At 51.0% G+C, this 24728-nt stretch overlaps 1 protein-coding gene across 3 annotated transcripts in view; it reads left to right on the top strand.

The window, feature by feature from the left end:
* The window catches only part of klar (klarsicht), a 387661-nt gene that overhangs the window by 161518 nt on the left and 201415 nt on the right, over nucleotides 1–24728 (top strand). The window lies entirely within an intron of this gene.

Genomic DNA, 24728 nt, shown 5'->3' with positions numbered 1-24728 from the left:
TTTTAATGCACAAGCCAGCCAGTTTCTTTGGGGTAGAAAAAACCACAGGAACCTTATATTTTGTTGCCACATGCTTCAAATTGTGTGCCAAATTTGCTGTCTTTTTCGGCGCTACAACCATCTTCTGGAAACATGCACCAACTAGCCCCCCAACAAGTATTACTCATGACTGCCCCGCTACTGCAGCAAGAGGGAAAGAGGACCTCGTCACTAGCGACGTACCACAGGAAATTTCTGAACAATTTTTTATCCCATTTTTTTGTGAGATAGTATTTTATGAAAGAGAATCAGCCAGCCATGCCAGCAGCATGCACTGTGGTGTGAATGACTCTATCAGTGGCGCCCAAAACAGAGTCATTGAAAATGGTACGGCTACCACTGATAAACAGAGAAGACATTATTATTATACTCAGAACACCTAGGCCGCCCTGTTAATTTAAGAAAGTCTGCTGTCCCTACAAGATTAGTTTGAAGGGCTTCAGCTGCCTACTTACACAGCCGGTGCCAGATGCGTCAGCCAAGTTTGGGTACCTGGACACCAGAGCTTACGCAGCCTCATTGTACAGCTTGCCAGGGTACCTAGCACAGTTAAGACAAACGTATAAGGCAGTACACAGTGAGGATGTTCTTTTGTAGGCTCACATAGACATTTTAGTTTCAGATGCAGTCAGTGTCTTAGGTGCAAGACGTGGGAGGACACATAAGCTCTGCCTTTAAGTTTACGACGTGACAGCAGTTCCCCTTGCTCACATAAGCAAGGACATTGCTTGCTCTCTCACAATCAATATGTGAAAGACTAAACCACACATATTTACAGCCCTCTTTAACCAAGTCCTTTGAACATTCCTACATGACATACCAATAGCATGCCCGACTCGCAACCCAAGGGTCACGGATTCGATTCTCAACTAACCGCAATTTTCCTTTCGGGGCAACTCATCCATTTCATATGCAGAACTGAGGATTGGGCGATTTGGCGGTGATCCATCAAATAAAAACCAGCGCTTACAAACACAGACAAAGGACGAGACGAAACAAACTGAAAAGCCTTCAGTTCGTTTCGTCTCGTCCTCTGTCCGTGTTTGTAAGCGCTGGACTTTATACGATGGATCACTTTATATGTCTAGATGTCCTAATGATGTTCCAGGCACATTGCAACCTTACAATCACCAGTTTTCTAATTTCATCCACTTTTCAAGTCCGTCGCTCTATGTGTGACATAGCCACCTTTTCAACAAATTAAAATTTCTTGCTCATGTCCACTAATGCCGACACAGGATTTTCTGCGCCACGAGCTCCTTCATGCTTTCTCGTTAAAATGGCTTATGGCCACGCAAGTTTGTAGCCCAAGTTATCTCCACATTGCCCTACATGGTCAAAAATTCTTGCAAATAACTTACATGGTGTATAAGCAGAGGTCATGATAGAGCCATTGGACAACTCTGCTGCGTGCTTTGAAGTACTGTCCACTTTGGTGGGCTCTATACTGAATTGGATATCGTTTGGTACAGCTGGCAGGCTGTATGTGAGGCTGTACGTGGCAGTGACACGGGATTGCTCCGCTTGCTGGGGCTCGTCGAGAACATCCGCAATCGTAAAGTGCCAGGTTAAAATAAGAAAAGAACAAGAGAAGAGCATACTACACAGTGAGCACAGACTGTGGCCAACATTTCCATACATTTCTACCATGATTGCCATTGATTGCAGTGGAGGACATAAATTGGACACTCCTCCTTGATGCATGATGCTCCTCCAGCATTATTTGAAATATACAAAATAATAGTTAATACTGGTAAGAAAATGTACTCACCGAACCTGGCAATCCTCGGAGACTGATTTTTTCCCTGTCCCGAATTTCGAAGTCTTCAGGTATGTCAACAAAAACATTAAAATCTTCTTCGAACATCTGTGGAAACACGAGAATGATACTAAAATAGCTAACCATGTAAAGTTAAACAATTCAAAATGAGTGTGTCACATTATTTTCCGGAGCATGTTGGCATGCTTGCTGCATCGCATTACGAGACCTAAATCAACGGGCTACGCACTGAATTCAGGACCTGTCAATTTAGAAGAGCAATGACCATAAAATACTGCAACACCAGCAACACTTCCCTCTACCTCGGGTATTTCGTGTGCAGTCGTCAGCACGTCTGCCTAGAGCACAGGAATGCCTGCATATCGCACTAAATAAGTGGAATTTTCACGCAGGTATTTGGTCGTAGAGATAATGCTTGCGCTGGTGCGAAGCAGCATTGACAGCGGTTGAGTGAAGATTTCACTTTGTTTGCTCCGCACTACACCGCTCCAGCGCTCTAGACAGGCCTGTACCTCGCGACTGAAATAAAGCATTAATATGTGAAAAATTCTCTATACACCTGCCTTAGTGTTAAGCGGCGCGCTGAGGTGTGCATTTTTAATATTCGCCGACCTTTGTTGTGACACGAGATCCTTACGGAAAGGGAGATTTTTAGAGCATGACGCATAGGGAAGCACATGCATGCCGAGATATTGCTTTAAACTTTACATTACACGCAAACTGTCAACGCACTATGTAATTCACTGTGGACAAAAGCGCGAGGCATAAGTAAGGTACACACATTTACACGCGTGGATGTAATAAACACCTGCCTATAAGCACCAGTCCTCAAAAGAACCCGAGAACGGCAACTGACTTGTCACGGAGCTACCACGTAGATAAGTTTACACAATTACTCACCGTGAAGATGAGGGTGGCAACGTCGATGCCGCGGAACAGCTCATGGTCTCTCACGCGCTCAACCAGCCCGCGCCGTGTAAGCGTCCCATCAAAGGGCAAAACAAAATTCCTTTCCCGGAACGTTACCAGGCACTTGCTCGTCATGGTGACGTACGTATATGTACTACTGCGAAATTGCGCAGCAATGAACGTTGCTGAGTGAGACGTGAAGTAGTTTCTCGAGCACGTGTACCAGTATGCGCCTTTTTCAATTTGGCTGAGCACTGTGGTGACTTGGCTTGGCTTGGCCAGCTTAGTTTGCACAACGTGACACTCCAATTGCTAAGGTTATTGCAAAATAAAATTACACCAAAAATACTTAGTTATACTAAATGCGACTTAGGTGCTCTAGCGCCTAGTGAATTTGATTATTATGATGAAAGGGCAAAACAACAACAAACATGCCAAGCTATAGCCAAGCCAGCCAAGCGGCTTTATCGCTAGGAGGCTGTTCGTGTCTATTCGTGCCCCTGGCCGTTGGTGGCAACTGCGCTTGAAGCGATGTGATTCCGATGTATATGCAGGAACTGCGGCTTTCTGGCAATTGGCACACCGCGTTTGCGGGGTCTCTTTGCGGTCTTTTGGCTTGCGACTACAACGATGGACGCGAAGTACTGCCCGAGCTGCCCATTCTTTTCGTTCCAGCTGACGAAAGTTGTCACGCACATTGGATTAGTTCACAGTGCAGAGCCAAACTTAAATGTTTTCTGCGGCATAGGAGGCTGCGCGAACTCGTACTCGAATTTTTCATCCTACAGATCGCATCTATATCGCCGCCACCGAGATGTGCTTGAAGAAAACGGCAGCATTTTGAAACACGGATGCACCGAGAAAGCAAACAGAGAAAATTCAGAACTGGACGACGACGAGCCTGTCCCACATGAAATGGACTGGGCTGACAAAGCGGACTATGGTAGCGGTCACCGCCAGAAAGAACGACCTTCGGCGAATGTTTGTTCAGCTCAAAAGACAACAGTCCAACATGACAGATTTAGCAGCTTTTTGGACCAGGCAAAATCGACCCTGTGCAACTTATTTTTCTTTTTCACTGAAGAGCACAGCTTGCCACACACAGCGGCTGAGAAGGTGTTTTTCTGAATTGCAGCTGGTGTTTGAGCTGGTGCTGAAGGCCTATGGCAGGGAGGTTGAACATGCAGCAAAAACAAACACAACAGCACTACAACAATTGCTAAGCTGCTCATTTATGCCTGACCTCTTTAGTGACTTAAAGAACAAGTACAGGCGTGAGCAATATGTGGAAGCGAATTTTCCTCTTGTGTGTGTGTGTGTGTGTGTGTGTGTGTGTGTGTGTGTGTGTGTGTGTGTGTGTGTGTGTGTGTGTGTGTGTGTGTGTGTGTGTGTGTGTGTGTGTGTGTGTGTGTGTGTGTGTGTGTGTGTGTGTGTGTGTGTGTGTGTGTGTGTGTGTGTGTGTGTACACGCGCATTTCGGCGTAACGGCTATCCGTTGCTTGCATGAACTTGACTACACCAAATAGCGATCACCGAGCTGTCGCTGGACCCATGCCGCTCATGGACGCTTCGCCCTCCAAACAAGCGCGGCACGTGGGGCATGGACCACCAGCCCACCTACATGAAGAATGGCGTTTTCGCCACATTTCTTCATGCGCCTGAAATTCCCATAGCGCGCGACAGCTTCGCTTCGCGGTCCAGTGCATCCATGGATGCATGCTTGCGCGCATCGGTCGGCGGAGTAAGCGAGCAGTTTGTCCTCCCGTTAGTCCTTTTCGGGCCAGGACTAAACAAATGGTCCTCCAAATTTGCACACGGCACGCAGCTCGCCGCAGTTGGTCCTTTCGCAGACTAACGGGCCCTTTTGAGGACTAAAGTTGACGTTACTCCCCCCTTGAGCCGGTTTTTTTCTTAGAGTGTGTGGGTATATATACAGAACGGCTGTCGCGAGCGTGTAGCAGAGCTGCTATGGACGAGCCTCAGACGCTTGGCAAGCGTCCTTGCTTTTCGCTGAATTCCAGGGTTAGCCAAGTTAGCCGCTCTCAATTTTTTGCCCTGTTTCTTCCTTTTTATCTTGGCTTTGAATTACCGCTTAGCCCGATCGGTCACTCTTGCAGTGTTTTCTCAGCACCCACATGGTATACGTTGGAGTTAATTGATGCTGTCGCTCCTTCCGTATGCATGCAATCTGCGAAAGCTCTTATCCGACATTTTCTCTTGGACTGTAACACTGAACATCGAAGGCATCTCTCCTGTTTTTTATCCGTGAGCTGGAAGCACAGGACACCCAGGATTCTTCTGATTTCGCTTCTTGTAATTTATGATAGGCGTAACTGTTCGCTTCTGCCCGCGGTTATGTTTAAGGCCATTCCCACGCCCTCTCTCTCAACTAGTGAACAATGCAGAATTGGACACGCAATTGTGGCACCTCTTAGATGAAAAAACAGCCACGCTGTTTTCCAAGAGAGCCTGCCCCGATTTAATTCGCCGTTCTCACGCACATCTGCCCGAAACGCAGCTGGTACAGTTTGCGGCATAATGAAAGGGAACGCGAGAGCGCGTGGCTTCCGCGCTTCGCGAAGCGCCGCCGTAGAGACACGGCGAGAATCGGCGGCGAAGGCGCATGCGCCTGTTGTCACCCGACTCTTGACGGCAGCGCTTCGCGAAGCGCGGAAGCCACGCGCTCTCGCGTTCCCTTTCATAATACCGCCGCCTGTACGCGACACCTGACATCGGACGACACCTTGATTGCTGATTGAACACTCGCCGCGTATACTGTCCAAACGCGCGGATGTGCACAATGTGTTTTGACCCGCAGCGGTGGCTCAGTGGTTAGGGCGCTCGGCTACTGATCCGGAGTTCCCGGGCTCGAACCCGACCGCGGCGGCTGCGTTTTTATGGAGGAAAAACGCTAAGGCGCCCGTGTGCTGTGCGATGTCAGCGCACGTTAAAGATCCCCAGGTGGTCGAAATTATTCCGGAGCCCTCCACTACGGCACCTATTCTTCCTTTCTTTCACTCCCTCCTTTATCCCTTCCCTTACGGCGCGGTTCAGGTGTCCAACGATATATGAGACAGATACTGCGCCATTGCCTTTCTCCAAATACCAATTATTATTATTATTATTATTATTATTATTATTATTATTATTATTTTTATTATTATTATTATTTTTATTATTATTATTATGTGTTGCGTTTGGGTCTATAAAAGCGTGTGAAGAGAAACTGCATGCATTGCCTGCACTCATCGTGAATAGGATGGACCACCGCGTGGTTCTAGCGTAGGAATGCCGTGCAGCCACTCCCGCAAAGCCGCCGTTCAGCGAATCTCCTCCCCGCAGTTGGGCGTTGTAACCGCGCAGGATTTGCGAAGGCGTTGTCGTTAACGCTGAACCGTTCGACGATCGCGGAAGAACACGTAAATGACGAAGTCGAAGTGGTTCTGAGGCTTCCGCGCTGCTACACCGCCGAGTTTCGCGTGGCGGGAATCCGTAATCCGCGTTAAAAAAAAGTAAATCTTACCTATACTCGCCGTAAATGAAAAGTTGCCGCAGCTTCCGTTTTTTGTCTTCGACAAAAGTTCGTCGACCTTCCGCGTGCGAAACGCTTCTTTTTGAGGGGAGCTTTTCTCCACCCGGTCGCGAACTTGGCGCTTGTGTGTGCCGAGGACACGATAGCGGAAGGTCTTCGACGACGGTGCGAGCCTTGACGGCGCCGCCACCGCCCTCAGTGGTCTTCCGTGCCACTCCCTCGTCTCTATAATCCGGCGCCGGGATTTTCTTGCGGCCCAGGCTTAGGGGCGATCACGCGCGGCAACTGCCGGCGCCCGCCGCGCTCTCGTGAGCCTCGCCAGAAGCGTACAGTGTTGTGGAGGCTGCGCGGTACAGTGACACCGGCACCCGTGCGCTGCAGAGCTTAGATATCTTCTGGCGCCGCGCATGATGCACGTTTCGTGCGTAACGAAGTGGCGAACAAAGTTGGACTGGCACAGCTGCAGGGCTCTGCGTCTTGCGCTTGCAGGCAGTGCGGCGGCGAACGTGCGTGTGTATGCCGTGGGATGAACGGTGTGCCTTTTCTTACACGCGAGCTGTGCTGCTGTGCGCAGAAAGGTCACATGACTGCGTGTCTCAGAAATAGTGTGCTGCGCTGGCGACGTTCCACATGTGCCGCTAGCTTATATAGGAGGCTGGTATTCACGAAGCTCCTAATAATGTTCTGCGGGCCGCCGCGTTGGCTCAGTAGTTATGGCGCTTGGCTGCTGACCCCAAAGACGCGGGTTCGGTCCCGGCCGCGGCGGTCGCATTTCGATGGAGGCGAAATTCTAGAGGCCCGTGTACTGTGCGATGATGTCAGTGCGCGTTAAAGAACCCGAGGTGGTCGAAATTTCCCTTATAGCCTGAATCGCTTTGGGACGTTAAACGCCCATATAAAAAAAAATGATTTGTGAGTTACCGCGCCTCTTAGGCGCTGTTAAATCGGTAAATCGCAATGGCCGGTAATGATGCCCCGATTTGGCGTATTTTTGCCTGCGACCGGACTCGAGCATTGCTTCCCTGACAGGGTGACGCAGCTTTTGTCTGTGCTGTATACGCTTGTTGGTATAGCGGGGTAGCTTGCCTTATTTGCGCGGTACACTATACGCATTTTATATAGCGAAACGTGATGGTGAAGGCTCAGTAAAGCAGACACGCGCTGAGGTGAAGAGTGAAGAACTATACGCGAAGTCGAATGACTTTCTGCGGATCCTCGTAAAATTCGCGCATTTCCCTCCACGAAACATCCGTAGCGGGGGTTGCTGCACGGATTTCAAGTGTGGGGGACTGCAAGCTTCTTCATGGGGAGCTATCTGTCTCTCTCTCTCTTTCTCTCTCGGCTCTCGGAAGGGGGGGGGGGGGGGGGGGCAGCCACTGATCCTGGAGGAAAACCGAAAGTGGCGAAACAACGCGCCCTCCCCCGCGTCCATCCGCCCTGAGAGCCTCCTGTGCGTTGTGGTGTGTATTGCGTTCTCTTGTCCGTGCGTCGCCCAATCCCCTCGAGACCGCTTCTTAGCGACGGCCGGTCGGCGGCTTTTGTCCACTTCTTTCCTGCGGCGCCATTTGGGGTCTTCCTGGACGCCGAGGCGACACCGCCGCCTATAGTCCGTATGCATATTCAGCGTCGGCGCCTCCCCCCCCCCCCCCCCCCCCCTTCCGTGTGTGTACTGCGCTTGTCGATAACGAGAACCGCAACAACGTAGCGAGTCCGCAGGGAACTCGTTTCTCTGGCACAGATGTTAAATGGCTCGAGAAAGTGTGACACTTAGCTGCTCGTTGTGATGAGCCAGAAAGCGCCGCCCGAGAACAGAGAACGCGGCCGGAGAGGGGGGCGGTTGCGGAAACGGCCGTCTCGGTTTCGATCGGCGGTGGCCATCTCTTGTTTGTCATTGCGCCTCGTTGCGTAGCTGGCGTCGTGGCCGGCTTAGTAAACAGCGCGCTGCACATCTGATTGATCTGTTCGGCCGCGTGTAGCGTTAGTGCAGCCGCGAGAAGGCAGTCTGCCTGCTGTATTGGCAGCTCGATCGGCTTTCTATAAGATGGCGGCTCCCGTGAACCGAAACTAAAGTGAACTATATATACTCGGCTGGTTTCGCCGCCTTCCTTGTCTGCTAACAGGTGGGAACGAGAGTGGATTGTTGCCTGGTTGTTGCCTGGTTGTTGCCTGGTGAGAGTGGATTGTTGCCCCCCTTCAGGGTTCGGCCAAAAGGTATACACTCTCGCTTTCGTCGCACTAAAGCGAAGCCCGTATTCGAAACGGCCGAGACGACTTTAAGGGGTTCCCCGCCCTCTGTTGGGTTTCGACTTGTATCCGTTTCCCGGACAGGTCTTAATCGGCTTCTAATGTGGAGCAGTGTAACCGGATCGCTAGCTTCTTAAGAGAACTGACCGAAAGTGATCACTTAAAACCGGCAGCAGTGAATTCGAACTAGATCACAAGGAAGAAACGCACAGCTGTGGACGAAGTTGTCAGTTCATCCTCGTCCACGTCTGTGTGTTTCTTCCTTGTGTTGCGTTCGAATTCTCTGCTGCCGGTTTTAAGTGATCATGCACCAACTAGCTCAACAATCTATCTACCTTATTGACCGAAAGCTAATTTATGATAAGTTCTTAAAATGCACTCGAATCAACTGGCGCGAATCTCTCTCAAGTAATAATAATAATAATAATAATAATAATAATAATAATAATAATAATAATAATAATAATAATAATAATAATAATAATTGGTTTTGGGGGAAAGGAAATGGTGCAGTATCTGTCTCATTTATCGTTGGACACCTGAACCGCGCCGTAAGGGAAGGGATAAAGGAGGGAGTGAAAGAAGAAAGGAAGAAGGAGGTGCCGTAGTGGAGGGCTCCGGAATAAATTCGACCACCTGGGGATGTTTAACGTGCACTGACATCGCACAGCACACGGGCGCCTTAGCGTTTTGCCTCCATAAAAACGCAGCAGCCGCGGTCGGTTTCGAACCCGGGAACTCCGGATCCTCTCTCACAAAGACAAGCCAAATTCTGCCGTAAGCTTCCCTGCGTTCTACAGCTGGAAAGCTAACGAAGAGGTTTGAATAGTATGTGGACTAGGCAGCCGTTTGATCTTTTCACCAAGTTTATAATTTCGCGCTATGAAATTGGCTTGCGCTTCGAATTTTTCTCTAGAAAGTAGGAAGGCCTTCTCTTCAACGCTGAATTTCGTTGGCGCGACTGTGTAGGCTTTTTGTTCAACTTGGCGCAAGCGTAGGAGACGAAGACATATAAAGGAGGCGCCACATCCTTTGCGCTTCTTCCATGTCTTCGTCTTGCGCTGGCGTCAAGTCCAGCGTGATGAATCACCAACTCGCCCAACTTTTTGCATTACTCGAAGTCATGTGCGTGCGCTTCAGTCGCCTTCGGTTCCGTATGCCGTGAACCGGATACTCGCTCTGTCCAATGAACGCGACAGACCGGTCATAAAATCGAGCCATGGACTGACTTTTTACTGCTCAAGTTGTGGCGTTCTTCAGTATACTTGCTGTATAAGCCTTCAACCTCACTCGCCAGCAGGCGCAAGTTTCCGCATGCAGCCTTTGTTGAGCTCGGTTGTCAACCCGGAAGGAGGTGGTATAACGTCCGTTATACGCCTTCTTTAATGGGTCCTCAGCGAGTTCTCTACTGTGCAGAAGATATATCCGAAAGAGGTGGTGAATACATCCATTGAAAGCGACTGCTCTGTTGTACGTGCCTCGGGTCTCTTAGCAGGCGGCGGCTTCCTTGTCTCACATTAAATGTCGTGACGCGCGAGACAAATGATGTAATTTGTTGCCGTCGCTCGCTCTCTCTCCCATATCCGCAATCACGGCTTGTGTTGTGTACGAGTCGATTGGCCAGGCCGATAGAGCGGTGCTGCGCCTCCTTTGTGAAGCGCGCGAAACACGGCCGTTGTTCCATGGGCCTCTCGCTCGTCGCCGAATCAATTGTAAATGAGAACCCTCCGCCCTATCATGAAGTGGGGGGGAGCCTCCTCTGTGCCATGCATGGGCGTGACTTTGGCGTGAATTGTGCACGACACACTTCCTGCAACCGCAGCGTTTGCATCCGAAGGAGGGCCTGCGGAGCGAGGGATGACGAGGCTGGATCACGAGTTCTCTCTCTTTAATCTCGCTATGCACAAGGATTGCAGATCAGGAAGGCACGATCATCCCTTTGTTGTGTGCGCCCCGTGTTCGCGCCTTCGCGGCTGGTATATACAGGCGCGGGCACGTGTTACGTCTTTATACCTGTGGGTTCTGTAACGTGGGTTCGTGCCTCATCGACTTCCTTATTCCGCGCAACGATACCATCTGGACCGCCCCGCGCGATACAATAGTGTTTTCTCGGAATATATAGAGGTGCGATATATAGCGGCAGAACTGAGTGATGGGACGTTCGCTGCACGAGTTCATGTGGGGATGGATGCCCGAGAAAGCGTGTATAGCTGTTCCTGTGGAAGCCGCATACAACTCAAGAGCAAAGCGGCAAATGCCGCTCAAAGCAGGCCGTCCAGCTAAAGGCGTAGAACGATTCTCATAACATGGGGTTAATCCCTCTGGAGCTGCTAACGTGACATCTCAGGCAGATTGACCACGGCTTGATCGGATTAACCGCGGCGTCGTGAAAATCGGTCAGCGCCATTGGCTGGAAGGCCTCCTTTGAGGGCATCCGCGGCTTCGTTCTTGAGTTGTATCTGAGGATAGAATTTCTAAGCACGAACCGTTCGGGAGAGTGCAGTAGAGACGCACTATGGTAGCCATTGTATGCGGTGCTACAGAGCAGCGTCTAATGCCGTATAAGTTGCGAAGCTCCCAGTTGGAGGCGTCATTGTGTCAAAATCAGAGACCGGTTGGACCGCAGCTGAGGGGTATGCCGATTGTCACGGCACCTGGGGACCGCATGACGAACTGCGCTGAAGTTTGTGGAGAGCTTTGGAATTGGTGAACCCAACGCTTTTGGGAGACACCAAGGAAATGGCGGGCCCCAACGATGCTGACACTTCACACCGGTGGCGTTTAGAATAAGGATTTTCGCAACGGCGCAGTGCTTGTGTTCGCAGCGCCATTACGGCGAAGAAGATAAATTCTAAAAGGTAAAAATAAGCACAAAAAAAGCTTATTTCATATATGTGGTTAGTAATAGCGTTCGTCGGTAACGCTTATACTTAAGACGCGAGGTGTGCTTTGGTTTTGCGCAATTGCATCACGACACCCCAAACTCATTGGGGGGCCCTGTTCTCAAACACTCTACTGTCTCCGAGATTTTCGATACGGCGCAGTGGAGCGGCGCCGCCTAGGAACGAGATCGCGGTGCAACAGCTGCGGTAGAAACGAGCGTAGATATAACGGTGCGGTGGATAAATTAAACGCAAAAGAAAAAAAAGATGTTTCAGCGCTTCTCGCTAGCTTTTTTTTGCCGCTCCCAGCTGGCGTCTCTCCCATCTGTTAACCTGCCCGAATTCACCACAAGGAGTAGCCGGGCTTGAAAGCGTAATTTCGCAACGTGGATATGTGTATGATCGAAGGGCTCGGTCGTAGACAGAGTGCGCTCTCCAGGTGGTGTCGGGCGCTGCTCGTCCCGAGCCACGGCTCCTGCACGGTGCGGCGTGAAAATATGCGCCTCGCCTTGTCGGGTATGCGAAGCACGGCGTGGCTGGCTCGGTCGGTCGGCCTGCGAAGAGTGCTGAGATGGTGTTACTCTGGAACGTGCGACGGCGCGGATCCGCTTTCCGTTGAAACGACGGAGCACTTTCCTCGTCGTCTTCGTCGCTTAGTTAGCGTGTACTGTTGTATACAGGCTGCTGGCGACTGACCGGCTTTCCTCGGGCACTGAGCGCCACGCCGCGATGGAGGAAGACGCGAGCGCCTCTCGCGGTTTTGAACCGCAACAGCGGTCCAGGTGACTGAAGATGTGGACGAAGCTGTTGATGCCCATTGTCGTTGTGGCCTGGTCAACAAAAACCAACGACAGCCTTATATGTAGAGGGCGCAGATTCGGTTCGAAGCAGGGGTATAGGCTGGAGGGGCGAATCAGTTTTTGCGGAGAGGAAACGACGCTTTAACTGTCTCACATCTAGGTGGACAGCTCAACCGCGCCGCGCGCGGGGGGGGGGGGGGGGGGGGAGGAAGGTGGGAGTGAAAAAAGAAATAGTGATTTTCGCTCGCTAGTGCTAACCTCTACCTGCGTCCGATTGAGCGAATAGAGACCTTTAGAATAGGGTATATACCCAGGGGATAAGGGGATAGGGCATTAGCGGGGCAACTCGGGGGCCGTTATTGTACTGAGTCTGCGCACTGACCACCCCGCTATTCCCCTATCCTCCATATTCTCCCCATATTCTAGAACTCCCTAAATGTCGTAGATCAAGTGAAGGTTCGTACGATATATCATGCGCCTGGCCCTTCAGCTCATCCAAAACGATGGCCATTCACCCTGTTCTGTGCGCTTCGCTGCGGATACCTTACATCACCATCAAAATACTACGGGGAAGTGTAGTGAGCAGACTAATGCGACAGCCAGAGCAGGAAACAGCTCACGCGCTCGCTTCCCCGCAGCGCACGCAGTTTCTGTGCGGAGCTGGTGCTTTTTTACGGCGGTGACTGATTGAATGACTTTCTGCGCGATGGAGTGGGGAGTCGCTCGAAGCGGCATTGAACATGTACGAGATCGTGTACTATGGTCGGGTACAACTCAAGAACGAAGCGGCTTTTCCCCATCAAAGGACCCTCTTCCAGCCAATGGCGTCGGCCGATTCTCATGGCCTCGCTGACAAAGCAGGGAGTGGTAGATGAAAGGGGATGATCCCTTCCCTATATATATGGTCGGGTATGGGCACCTCTGTATATTGTGGCGCCGCTCCCTGCATTGTCACGCTATAGCAGGGTCATGAGAATCGGCCGACGCCATTCGCTGGAAGGGGGTCCTCCGACGGGGAAAAGCCGCTGCGTTCTTGAGTTGTATCCGAATGTAACAACTCTCGTTTCCTGTGCCCTGGTGTTGCTAGTTGTGCGCGCTAGTCTGAGCGCTGGTGCTGAAGTGCGCTAGCGTAACGCTGCGCGCTAGCGTAACGCTGCGCGCGTTTCGCCCCGACCAGGACGCATGCAGTAGCGGGAGCACCTTATCCTCCCGGTTGTTGTCTCTCTCCCGGCAGATATATACGTTGCGGGCGCGGCTCCGTGTAGTTCAACACGCTTTCTCGCGATCGCCGTCTCGTTCGCTTTCGGCCGAGCCCATCCCCTCCCCACATACACGCTTCGGAAACGCTTTCTTGTTGCGTCTATCCTGATGCCACGCTTTCTCTCTATATATACACACGTAGGGGGACTCGCGTTTCCGGCTTACCAGCGTATTACGCCGAACGAAGCAACGCGGAGAGAGAGAGCCTTCGTAACGAAGCATGTCCGCATCTGCGCAGGGACATGCTTGGCTACGCCGGAACCGTACCGCGCCCATGCATGTATGCGCGCGTGTATACGCATCAGCTGCGATTCGCCTTGGCGCTGCAGCCGTGGGTGGGGAAGCGTCGCCATTAAGTGCGCGCAAGCGTCTTTCCTTTCCGACGCTGCTGGCGTCTAGCTCGCTCGCTGCTTCCACGGCTCTACGATTTCTCCGCTGCCTCCATAACGCGCGCCGAGGCGATTTTAATCGCGCGCCATTACGGGGGCATTATATCGTGCGTGCCTCCTTCCTTCGCGCGCTTGCTTTTTGCTTCTTCTTTGCGGCCACGCGCGAGCACATAAGCGCTTGTTGGCCGTCCGAGTCTGGCGAGATCACGGTTGAGATCGCACGGCATGGATGTAGTACGCTCTATGTCTCACTAAAGCTGCGCAGTTTTGTAAAGGGTTGAACAAGAAATCGGCCGATTGGCGGAGCCTAAGTGTGCACCAGTCAAAAGTGATCGCCTAGCTACATCGCATACACCCCAGCACATAGGTTATGCTGTGGCGTATGCCACGTGAGCTTCAGTCAACCAAACAGCATCGCGGCGTCAAAGTTTTAAGCGTTTCCGTTGAGCAGGGGCGGATCGAAATGACGAGACTGCTGTGTGTGCAGGTAACAACGGTTCTTTCCCCCCTTCGGCTGTCTCTGCACCAGGCGTGGCCGTGACGTAGCGGGTACAGCGCCACTTAGCCATAAGCTCGCGTGGTGTACAGCAGCGCTCTGCTTTTTCTTCCGACTCTACGTCGTCTTCATTAGCTGAGTGGTATAGGACGGAGTCCCTCATAACGCAGCGGGTAAGCCCCTCCAGATCGATGGCCAAGAGCTTATGCGACACATTCAGCGAGTTGAACGAGCCGAGCCTGAAGGCCGGGCTCCGAGCTGCGCACCGCTTTCTCCCACTGCTCCTCGGTAGTGAGTGAGCTTGTCGGGGGACGTAAAGTCGGGGACAAAAGTCTGTGGAACACGTGTTGCTCAGTCGAAACAGATAGCTCTGCTATTAGCCTGCGGCTCGAGACCGCACTTGTGGAAGTGAAAGTCAGAGTTTTGTTTTTTCATCTCCGCAAGTGTGGTCTTCAGCCGCCGGCTATATCACAGCTATCGGTTTCGACTGAGGAACACGTGCTCCACAGACTTTTCTCCCCGACTGTTCAACCTTATTAGTCTTACAGCACTATAGAGAAACTGCGCTTTTCCCGCTGAGCCAGTGTTGGAAAGTTGTAACAACAAAACGGCACGTCTCCTCGTGATATCAGGCGCCAGATGTAGGCGGCCGCGGCAAATATAGTGCTGTGCAGTTTTTTTTTTTTTTTCTAGCGAGACAGATTTTATGGATCGCACTCGGGCTGTGGCGGCCTCACCACGCTCCATGCCGGGAACGATGGTTGTGGTGGTTGCCCGGGGAGAGAAAGTGCCTTTGTGCGTGGTGCACGCACCAGCAGCACCCGCGTGGGGAGCGGTGCATGCCATGCCAGTACCCTCTCCCCTCCTCCTACGCGCTCGGTCGGAATCACGTGTGGCGTGCGTCAGGAGGTGCGGCCATTCGCCCGGGAACGTGCTCGGCAACGCCAAAGAGCCTATCTCCCCCCCCCCCCCCCCCCACCCTCCATCTCTCCTCACCCGGTCCGCCGTGGGCTGCTTTGTTAATTTGAAAACTCTCTCTCTCTCTCTCTGGCGGTGTGTCAGTGCACGTTTCCACGCTGCTTGCATTCTGGCGGCCAACAACGTACGTGTAACGCCAGGAAAAGATACCGCCGAGTTGCATTACTCTTTCACGCTTCGCGCTTTGGCGTGCAGTAGAAATGGATGAGTGCAATATACAGCTCTCCTCGTTATGCAGATGAGTGATGTTCCGCGCTCTTTTCAGCGGCCCCCTCCCTGCTTGGAACTTTTGTGCATTGGGCCTTAGGTTTCGGCGGACGGGCGCAGTCGCCTCTGAAGTCGCCTCAGTGGCCGCCGCTGGCCTCAGCACAGGAGGGTGCGTAGTGTCAGCTGCACTCAATCGGCCGACGCCATTGGCTGGAATTGGGGTCCTCCGACTGGGAAAAGCCGTTTTGTTCTTGAGTTGTATCCGACTATAGTGGACCGGGCCCTACGCCGGACCGCTGGTACCGGGCTTACGCCCGTGGACTCCTGAACCACGTAGGAGACCACCAAGGGGATTTTTATTTTGCACAGCAAAGTTGTTTCCATCCGTCCATACCTCATCATTAATTCCCTTCCTCACGGGGCGGTTCTGGTGTCCACCGGAGTGAGACTGTTGCCGGCCGCGTCTTCTTATTCTTCTTCTTCGTGAAACATGGCGTGTCTTGCTTCCTCGTCCTTATCTTCGACTTCGCCTTTTCCACTGAGCGGGCTGTTTCGAAGAAGGAAGGTTGGCCGTTTTATTTTTTTTTATTTTTCAAAGTTTAAGAGCAAAGACAGCTTGTGTGTGGTTAAGGTCTTCGTATCTGCATCTTGTAAGAGGCCGCGGTCTTAAAGAGAAGCGTGTTATAGTCGTGCATTTGGGCAGCTCTGCCATGTCTTGCGCTGAGTCTACCTCTGTTCGTATTTCACTTGACAAGGGGTCTGAAATTCTTGAAACTTCGTGTGATGTTCACTTTCGTTGTTTTTTTAATATTTGATTTGCACTTTATTTCGCTAGAAAGCAGGTGTACATCATGAGCAAAAAATTTTAAAAGAGGAACATTATACCTAGGAAGAAGAAGCAAAAGGCGTTTCAAGTACGCCTGACTTCACCCTATTCTGGGGTGTCTCCCCACTGAACCCTGGCCAATCCCCCGTCGTGGGTATGTGCCATGTCACCAAGGCAACAACAACAACAACAAGGCCTCGCCTCCTGGCGAGAAACATTGCACTCTCTAAGCTGCAAAAGCCGTTGAAGAAACGAGTACAGGAATTGCATTGTACCTTTCACCGCGTGTAGAAAAGAGAAGTATTTTGAGTAGGGTATTATATAAATTAAAATCGTAAGTACTACAGAATACGAGAAATTTTCTTCAAACAAAAGATAACATCTCACCCAGTTAAATTATTACAGTGTCAAAAGGCAAGAAGAAGCAACGGTTTCATAGAATATCTAACAATAATCTAACAAGAAACAGTAACACGAACGAAACACCAACGTGAATGAGATACTGGCAGATAACGTAATCGATCATCTTTTTTGTTGCCTGGCGTTTTTCCTCAAGACGAATTAGGTGGTGCGGGATCGTTGTGTCTTTCTTTTGCTCCAAGTGTAGCGTTCTACCTCGACTTTCTTTTTTTTTTTTGTTCATCGGTGGAACGAAAGTACCGTATTGACGCGGTTTTTCACACCGCGCAATTCCTCCCCCTTCCCACTCTCTTCCACATCGATCCCGCAATAGAAGGGTGTTTATATTTGCTCTTATATAAGGGAATGTACACAGCAGTACGAAAGTAGTGTGGACTAGAGTCACTAAATAAAGACTTTATTTAGTGACTCTAGTGTGGACCTTATAAAAGTAGTGAACCGCCTTTTCTCAACACGCGATATTTTCTTCCCCGCGCGTACACGGGTGCGTCTGCGGGCACTGCTGCACGCCCTGACGGAGTCCCGATCGGAATGTCTGCGCGCGTAGGCGTTGACGCACCCATCTTTTTCCGTGAATCTTTGGTAACCGCATCTTTGCTCGCTGACTGTAACCACGCGGGGGTTGTGAGCAGATACGTCCTTGTTGCCCCCCCCCCCCCCCCCCCCCTCTTTCGCTCTGCGTATTAGACGGCACTTCCGTCGACGGCCCACCCTTGGGCGTGGATTTGTTCGCTTTCCCGCCTGTGTGCAATTTCGGGATACCCTCCGCTCATTTCGTGCCAGGCTACGCACGTGCTTTTGCGAATGGCATGCGAAAAGTGTGCCATGAGGCGTAAGTTGAAAAAAGGGGAAATAATGCGGGAGATTGAACGTTAAAAGAAGGAGTGAGGACCCGTTGCGCTGAGGTAGTCGCCGAGGTTGCCGATGAAATGATTGTTCATTGTCCACTTCACGTAGTCACGTTCGCGGTTCCACCGCAGGCCCACCTCCCTGAGGAGCCGTTTTCTGATAGCAGCCGTCGCTGGGCACGTCCACAACAAGCGTTCGCCTCTGCGGCTTGCCTTTCCACCGAGTTAAACACTCCAGTTAGCTTTCTTTACGGTACTTGCTGTCCTTAAATAACTAAATAAATTTAAAAAATCGGCTTGATGTAGGCGGCGGTGTGTATGCCACTTTACTACTTGTGTTCTCTTGTACGGGGTCACAGACATTTTCAAGCTACATAGGCTGTAGCATTCATTCATTCATTCATTCATTCATTCATTCATTCATTCATTCATTCATTCATTCATTCATTCATTCATAAGTGCTTTCCGGTACTTGGCTTCAGTGCCACCTGGCCGGACACGAATGCAGTTAACCTCGCCCTATCTGGTGTCATTGCTAATCTCGAGTTAAAGTTCTTTCACAGCTGCAGTCTTTCATCGCTTTGCTATCTGCCGCGCTTACTATTAGCTTGACTATATCGCTTGTAATCCGCATCACCCTGGACGATCCCGTGTGCGGGCACATCTTGTATCCCGCTTCAGCTTCGTTTCTTTTATTTCCTGGAGACCGTCTGGATTTTTTTTCCCCTATAAGCATTTCTCGTTTGAGGAGTGTGTAGGGGAGCCTCTTTGCGGTCTATTCTTCTTGCTGCGTCAGCTGACAGAGCTCTTAAACATACGATACAGCTCACGGGTCAGGCGTCCGCGAGCTGCAGCGGACGGTGTTTTCTTTTTTTCTTTGACGCCCTTATCATAATTTATCTCGTTTTTTTTTTTGTGTGTGTAGGAAAGTAGTGGTGCTTATAAGTTAGAAGCTGTCTCCCGGGCGGCTTTGTACACGTACACTCCTCTTGCTGTAATAGGCGCCTCCAAGGACACCCGCTCGGTATAGCAGGAATTACTTTCTCTATCAAGCATCTGGCTTCGCGCGTTGCGACATATTAATGCGCGTAAGCTTTCCCCTCTCCGCAATCCTGTAAAATGCCGCTCTCTTGGATTGTACCTGTGTCGAGGCGCATATATATATATATATATATATATATATATATATATATATATATATATATATATATATATATATATATATATATATATATATATATATATATATATATATATATATATATATATATATACGCCCCTTATCGCTCGGTCGGCACATGTTTTCAGATCTGTTTGTCGAGCTCGTTGGGAGAATCCAGTGTCGTCGGCGAGATTTCTCGGGTAATTCGGCCGCAGCTCGCCATTATTTTCCCCGTGCTGCCACCTATGAACTCTTTTTGCAAGCTACTTTCTTCTTTTCTTTCTTTGCAACGTTTTTTATTGCGTCATGACCCTAGCGGGTGTACCCTATTCTCTGTGTCCTTATAATGTACGGCGTGCGCGCTTGTTCGGGCAGCTGCGAGTTTGTGCGGGCTCGTTTAATTGTCGCGTAATTGCGGTGTCCTGACCGCGGCGTAATGAACAGCCGGCTTCGTGTTTCGTTCGTAATTAATGAATCCACCGTCGCGTGGCGTTCCCGAGTGTCCCTCGGCTCGCAAATCTCCGCGCAAAACGAGCTTGCGGTTGTCCTTGAAATGGAGGCACAACTTAAACAGATACGAATAAAAAAAAGGGGGGGGGGGGGGGAGGAAGGAAGGATGGATGGAAAAGAAGGAAGAAACACGGCAGAGACGCTCGGCGTAATGGAACTGAGCCGCACATTTTGAGGCTTGGCACTGTGCCGGCTGTGCGACCGCCGCCGGTCGGCCGTGCGCTCTTTTTCCTGGTCGTGCGCTCTTGAGACCGTGCTTGAGACACTTCGTTCTCTCCTCCCCCTCCCTCAACTTGTACCCCGCCTTTTGGAGGTGTCCCCTCGGCGTTTTCTCTGGCTTCTTCACTCTCGCCGTTGCCTTATGAGCGGACACTGCGCGAGACAGCCCTTACTTCGTAGTACGGAAAGCTGAGCAAGTTGGTTACTGTTATCCATGGTAAAACAGCGCGGAAAAAACACAAGGACGGAACAAACACAACGACACGAGCACTGACTTTCAACTGGTGATTTATTACGCACGTGTGTACATATACTATTTCCGCCAAACACTACACAGAACAAAAAAATATTCAAGAAACACTGCGTCATCACTGAACACATTAAATCTACCTTGCTGCAAATGCATGCTCCAAACAGGTGATTTCGTGGTTAGCCAATGATAATGAGGGCTTGCTAATGCATGCTGCACCCCCCTTGTCAATATGATATGCCTCTACTAGTTCCCTTACTATCTGATCCTGATTTTTGAAGATGACGGATGTCTGATGAAGCAATGGGGCGCACGTGTGCTTAGGTTGCCTGCAGTGCAGCGCCAAATGCGAAGCGGCTGCCCTCTCCAAAGAATTGTAATGCTCCCTCAGCCGTTCGTTAAGACATCGCCCAGTCTGGCCAACATACCATCCACCGCATGAAAGAGGGATCTTGTGTACTACACCTTCGACGTACTCAACCCTCCTCTCTGCGTGTGCTGTGGTACAACCACCACCATTCGTCCTTCCTAGTAGGGACTCTCGCTTCCGCTGCACAGCTCGGCAAATGTTGCTTAATTTTCTGCGAGACACAAATACAACATCAACTAGAAATTTTCGCCCCACTTTCTTCAGACGATGTGACAATGCGTGGACGTAAGGGATGACAGCAATCTTCCGGCGATTCGTGACATCTTCCTGAGGAGCACGCTTATGCTCCGATTTGATTTTGGCCAACAGCCTTTCGCATAACCTTCCGATAGTTGCCTCAGGAAAACCAGCGTCCTTAAGCCTAGAAATCTGGCCTTGCACACCTTCCTTAATGATATGGACACACGACTTGTTGAGGGCGGCGCGAACACAAGACAGGGCGATGCCATCCTTTACCAGCTTAGAGTGCCCAGACTGGAAGCTGAGTAGGGGCTTGACGGAACGAGGCGAATACAGCCAGCAAACATGTTCGGGCTTAAGTCTCAGCTCCACATCCAAGAATTGTATCCTACGTTGGTTAACGGTCTCCGTGGTGAAAGCAAGCCCTTGACCATTTCTGACAAATGTGTTCACGACATCTTGCGTGCATCCTTCGTTTTCAACAAAAACGAGGTAATCGTCCACGTATCTGTGTACTTTCAGTACACCGCCCGGTAACTCTCCTGCAATTGCTTTGTCAATTCTGCTAAGGAACAAGTCACTTAGCAGCGGAGCCACGCGAGACCCAATGCATATCCCGGAACACTGTATAAACACACAGTCATCCCATGCCGCAATGGTGGACCGGAGGTACATACACAGCACTTCAAGGAAAGCATCAACAGATACACCGCAAACATTTCGGAAGCGCACTTCGTCATTGTCCTCACTTATACATTCCCTAACAAAGCGCAGCAAACAGTCATGAGGAATTGAATAGTATAAATCCTCGACGTCCACGCTGAACACGTGACAGTCACCAGGATTATTGTTCTGAAGGTACTCCAAGATACTGATCCGGAGTTCCCGGGTTCGAACCCGACCGCGGCGGCTGCGTCTTTATGGAGGAAAAACGCTAAGGCGCCCGTGTGCTGTGCGATGTCAGTGCACGTTAAAGATCCCCAGGTGGTCGAAATTATTCCGGAGCCCTCCACTACGGCACCTCCTTCTTCCTTTCTTCTTTCACTCCCTCCCTCATCCCTTCCCTAACGGCGCGGTTCAGGTGTCCAACGATATATGAGACAGATACTGCGCCATTTCCTTTCCCCCCAAAACCAATTATTATTATTATTATTATTATATTACTCCAAGACGACGTCGGAGTTTCGCGTTCGGAAAGGGTCTTCAAAAGCAAGGGAAGCCAGCGCCTTCTGTAAGTAGCTGGAGTAGCTGTAAGTAGCTGTAAGTAGCTGGAGCTGGTGTACGTAATGCACCACATCGTGAGTTGTGCTCCTTCTGTCCATCCCGCGGAGCTTTCTGTACGGAGCTGTTACCGCTTCGTGACAGGTTAACATGGCGCCCGTGTAAACGCCATTCGGCGCTGCATTCCAGTTTCCTTTCCAACGTACTCGCCACCGTTCGCGACACACGCGGACGCACTTGTCACCCGTGTGCGCCATTCAAATGTCGCCGCCGTCTTGCGCAAAGGCAGGCGAGGGCGTGTTCACGAGCGTGTCAGCTGAGCTGACATCAAAAGTGAAAGGAAAAAAAAAAGTTGTCGACGATCACCCGAAGTTTCCTGCGCACGGCAGCTGCAGCCGTGCCCTGACATGTGGTTTTAAGAGGTGCTTTTGAATGCACGCGCCTTTCCCCTTCCGCATAACTCCCTCCTCCTCCTCCTCCTCCTCCTCGCATTGTTGAACGGCACCGCGCTCGAGTGCTGCCGTGTCTTGCCCCTTGTATCTTTATTCACGAAAGGCCCCGACGGAGATTAAAATTGACGATCATGGTGAACGAAATTGGGCCTCGCTGCCTTTTCCTGAAACATCGCTCCAACTGGCACTGCTCATTGATAGGCGGCTCTCGCATTTGCTTGCTGTGCTCCGCCCGGCGTGTTGTCCCCCGCAGCCTCCGCCTAGTCTGCAGATGCGCCGAGAGTCCAGGGAGGGCTTCCGGTGACCGAGAAGCTGCAGGGTGCGCGTGCACTGGTGCGCTCTAGAATTGCACCCCTGGCCCCAGGCCGAGGGCAGCGCTGCGCGGGGGAGGGGGGGGGGGGGGAGCGGTTTTTTCGTCCCACAGTGCAAGCGCAGCCTCGGCGCATGAGCCCGCTAACGTCAAGTGGCGAGCGCGCCTATCTCGCGTTGAAGTGATGCTGAGGCTCCGGCGTGGCATACACTGTGTCGCGTGTGCCCAGTATTCGCGGATATTCACTCGAAAAGCTGCGGAAACGCGGAACTGCTGCGCCTGCAGTAGAGCGAGGACGCTGTCGACGCATCTTGCGTCCCCCCCCACCTCCTTCTTCCTCCTCGCTGGCTACCGAGGAGGGGGTTGGCCCTCCCACCGAGACACGAGAAACCGGGGAAACTCGCTCTCCGGCGGGTCGCGTCTCTCTGGCGCCGGCGTCTTTGGGAAGTTGGCGGTGATGGTAGAAGGGAGGGAGAGGGGGCGGTCGCCCCTTCCTTGTGGGCGGCGGTTACCTCATTGGTTACGCGACGCTGTCAGCGAGACGTGGGCGCTTCTTCCACCGTTCTGCGCCGGCGCCGGTAGCGGGGCCGGGAAAGAAGTGACCCGACGCGGTCGCCCTAGAGGGGCGTAGATAGGAAAGGGGGGGACGCGGCCTGTGTGTGATTCTGCCTCTGCGAAGCTGGACGCGTTGTTGCTACTGGGCTTTGTTGCTTGACAAAACGGGCTCGTACGAATTTGTTTTCTTTGCCCGGGGAAGTCTAACGAAAATATAGAGACCCGTTATAAACTGACGGCTGGGGGTGTAAGTGTTGAATTTCGATGGAGGCGTAATTCTATAGGCCCGTGTACTGTGTGATGTCAGTGCACATGTAAGAACCACAGGTGGTCGAAATTTCCGGAGCCCTCCACTACGACGTAAACCATGAACGTACAGCTTGGGGGCAAGCAACACGACCTGGCCTTATATTTTTGTTAATACATGTTCGGGTCTACCTTTCTGGCCTTGCATTTTCTGAAATTTTGCCAACTACAGCTGAGCAGTGCGCATTGCTGAGCGTAGTTACTAGTTCATTTTTTTTTTGTCACGTTTGGGTTGCGATTTTTTTTTTGTTCGTCTCTGCTTGTGTCACGTAACTTCAGTATATTACACCGCGTTTTATCGAATCCGCATGTGTGGCAGTTGAGAGGCGCTACACTGCAGGAAAAAATTTTGTTAGCGATTTATTTAAAAACAAAAAGTGGCAGAGTTAGTGCAAGGCAGTTAGATGGGTGATGATGAGCCTGAGGATGTAATGGCTAGCCCGCTTGTAGCAGTGGGACACCGAGCCTTGAGGAGTTAGCGCCATCTACAGTCTAAATAGGGAATCTACTTTCCACTTGGGTCGAGCGTGTCTTGTTCGCCGTTCCTGGTTCATGCACGCTGCTAAGGATTACGCTGAACTTTAAATTCGTTCCTCTAACCCCTCTCCTTAGTCACCCACCCATTAACATTGTTATCTATATTTTTTCCCTGATAATTACTTTCCTTCAGACTAGCGCTGTCTGATCCTGTTTAGAGGAGCATAAATATATAAAAAAGTAAGCATGGCTATATAGCCTGTATACATAGTTGCCCCCACGTCATAGAGGCCGCCGTCTTTGGGCCCAGAAAGCGCGGCGAGAGCCCTGGCATTTTCCAAGTCCGCTTATCGTCAGCCAGTCCCCGTGTACCTGTGGAAGTTATCCTGCGCACTCAAAGATGGCGCTCGTGACGTCACCTGAAAACAATCTATGGTATGGCAGTCCTGCATGTTGCATGAGCGGTTTCCCCATATGGGGTCACAAAGTAAATAATTTCCAACCTAAGCCTCTCTTTTTTAGAGCGAGAGCGCTATTCCTCGGGGTACAACTTCCGATTTCGATGTGGACGACACAGTGACCTTCAATGCCTCACAAGGTCAAACCGAACTTGACTGCGCTGTGGTATGGCCCAAGCTATGGTAGTATGACCACGTGATCATATGAATATGACCACTGGGTACCTGACCTTGACCTTTGACCTTAACTCTTGGCCATGACCTTGACATTTTATTGGAGGAAGTGGAGACCATATTTAACAGCTTTTGCTCGTATAACTGGGTTCAAGTCATGTTGAACCCCACCGATTATTTTTGATGAAGAAATCCTGATGAAAAATGATAAAAAAAGCCTCATTCTGATATTATGGCTAAAAAAAATCACCATTTTGCTATTCTCTTCTCGTTTCCAAATACTGGACACGTGCAGCCTTCGTTACAAGTTTAGAACCCAGGTGGTTTGCTTCCGGTAGAGCAGTGCGGCTAATGCACCTCGAGCAGTCCGAATACCTCGAAGGCAAGAGGAGCTTTGGTCCTCTGCCCTCCGAAT

This window comes from Amblyomma americanum, chromosome 5, assembly GCF_052857255.1.
Source record: "Amblyomma americanum isolate KBUSLIRL-KWMA chromosome 5, ASM5285725v1, whole genome shotgun sequence".
NCBI classification, from domain to species: Eukaryota; Metazoa; Arthropoda; class Arachnida; order Ixodida; family Ixodidae; genus Amblyomma; species Amblyomma americanum.
Note: the sequence above shows the minus strand (reverse complement) of the source record. Positions and strands in the feature narration are given on the sequence as shown.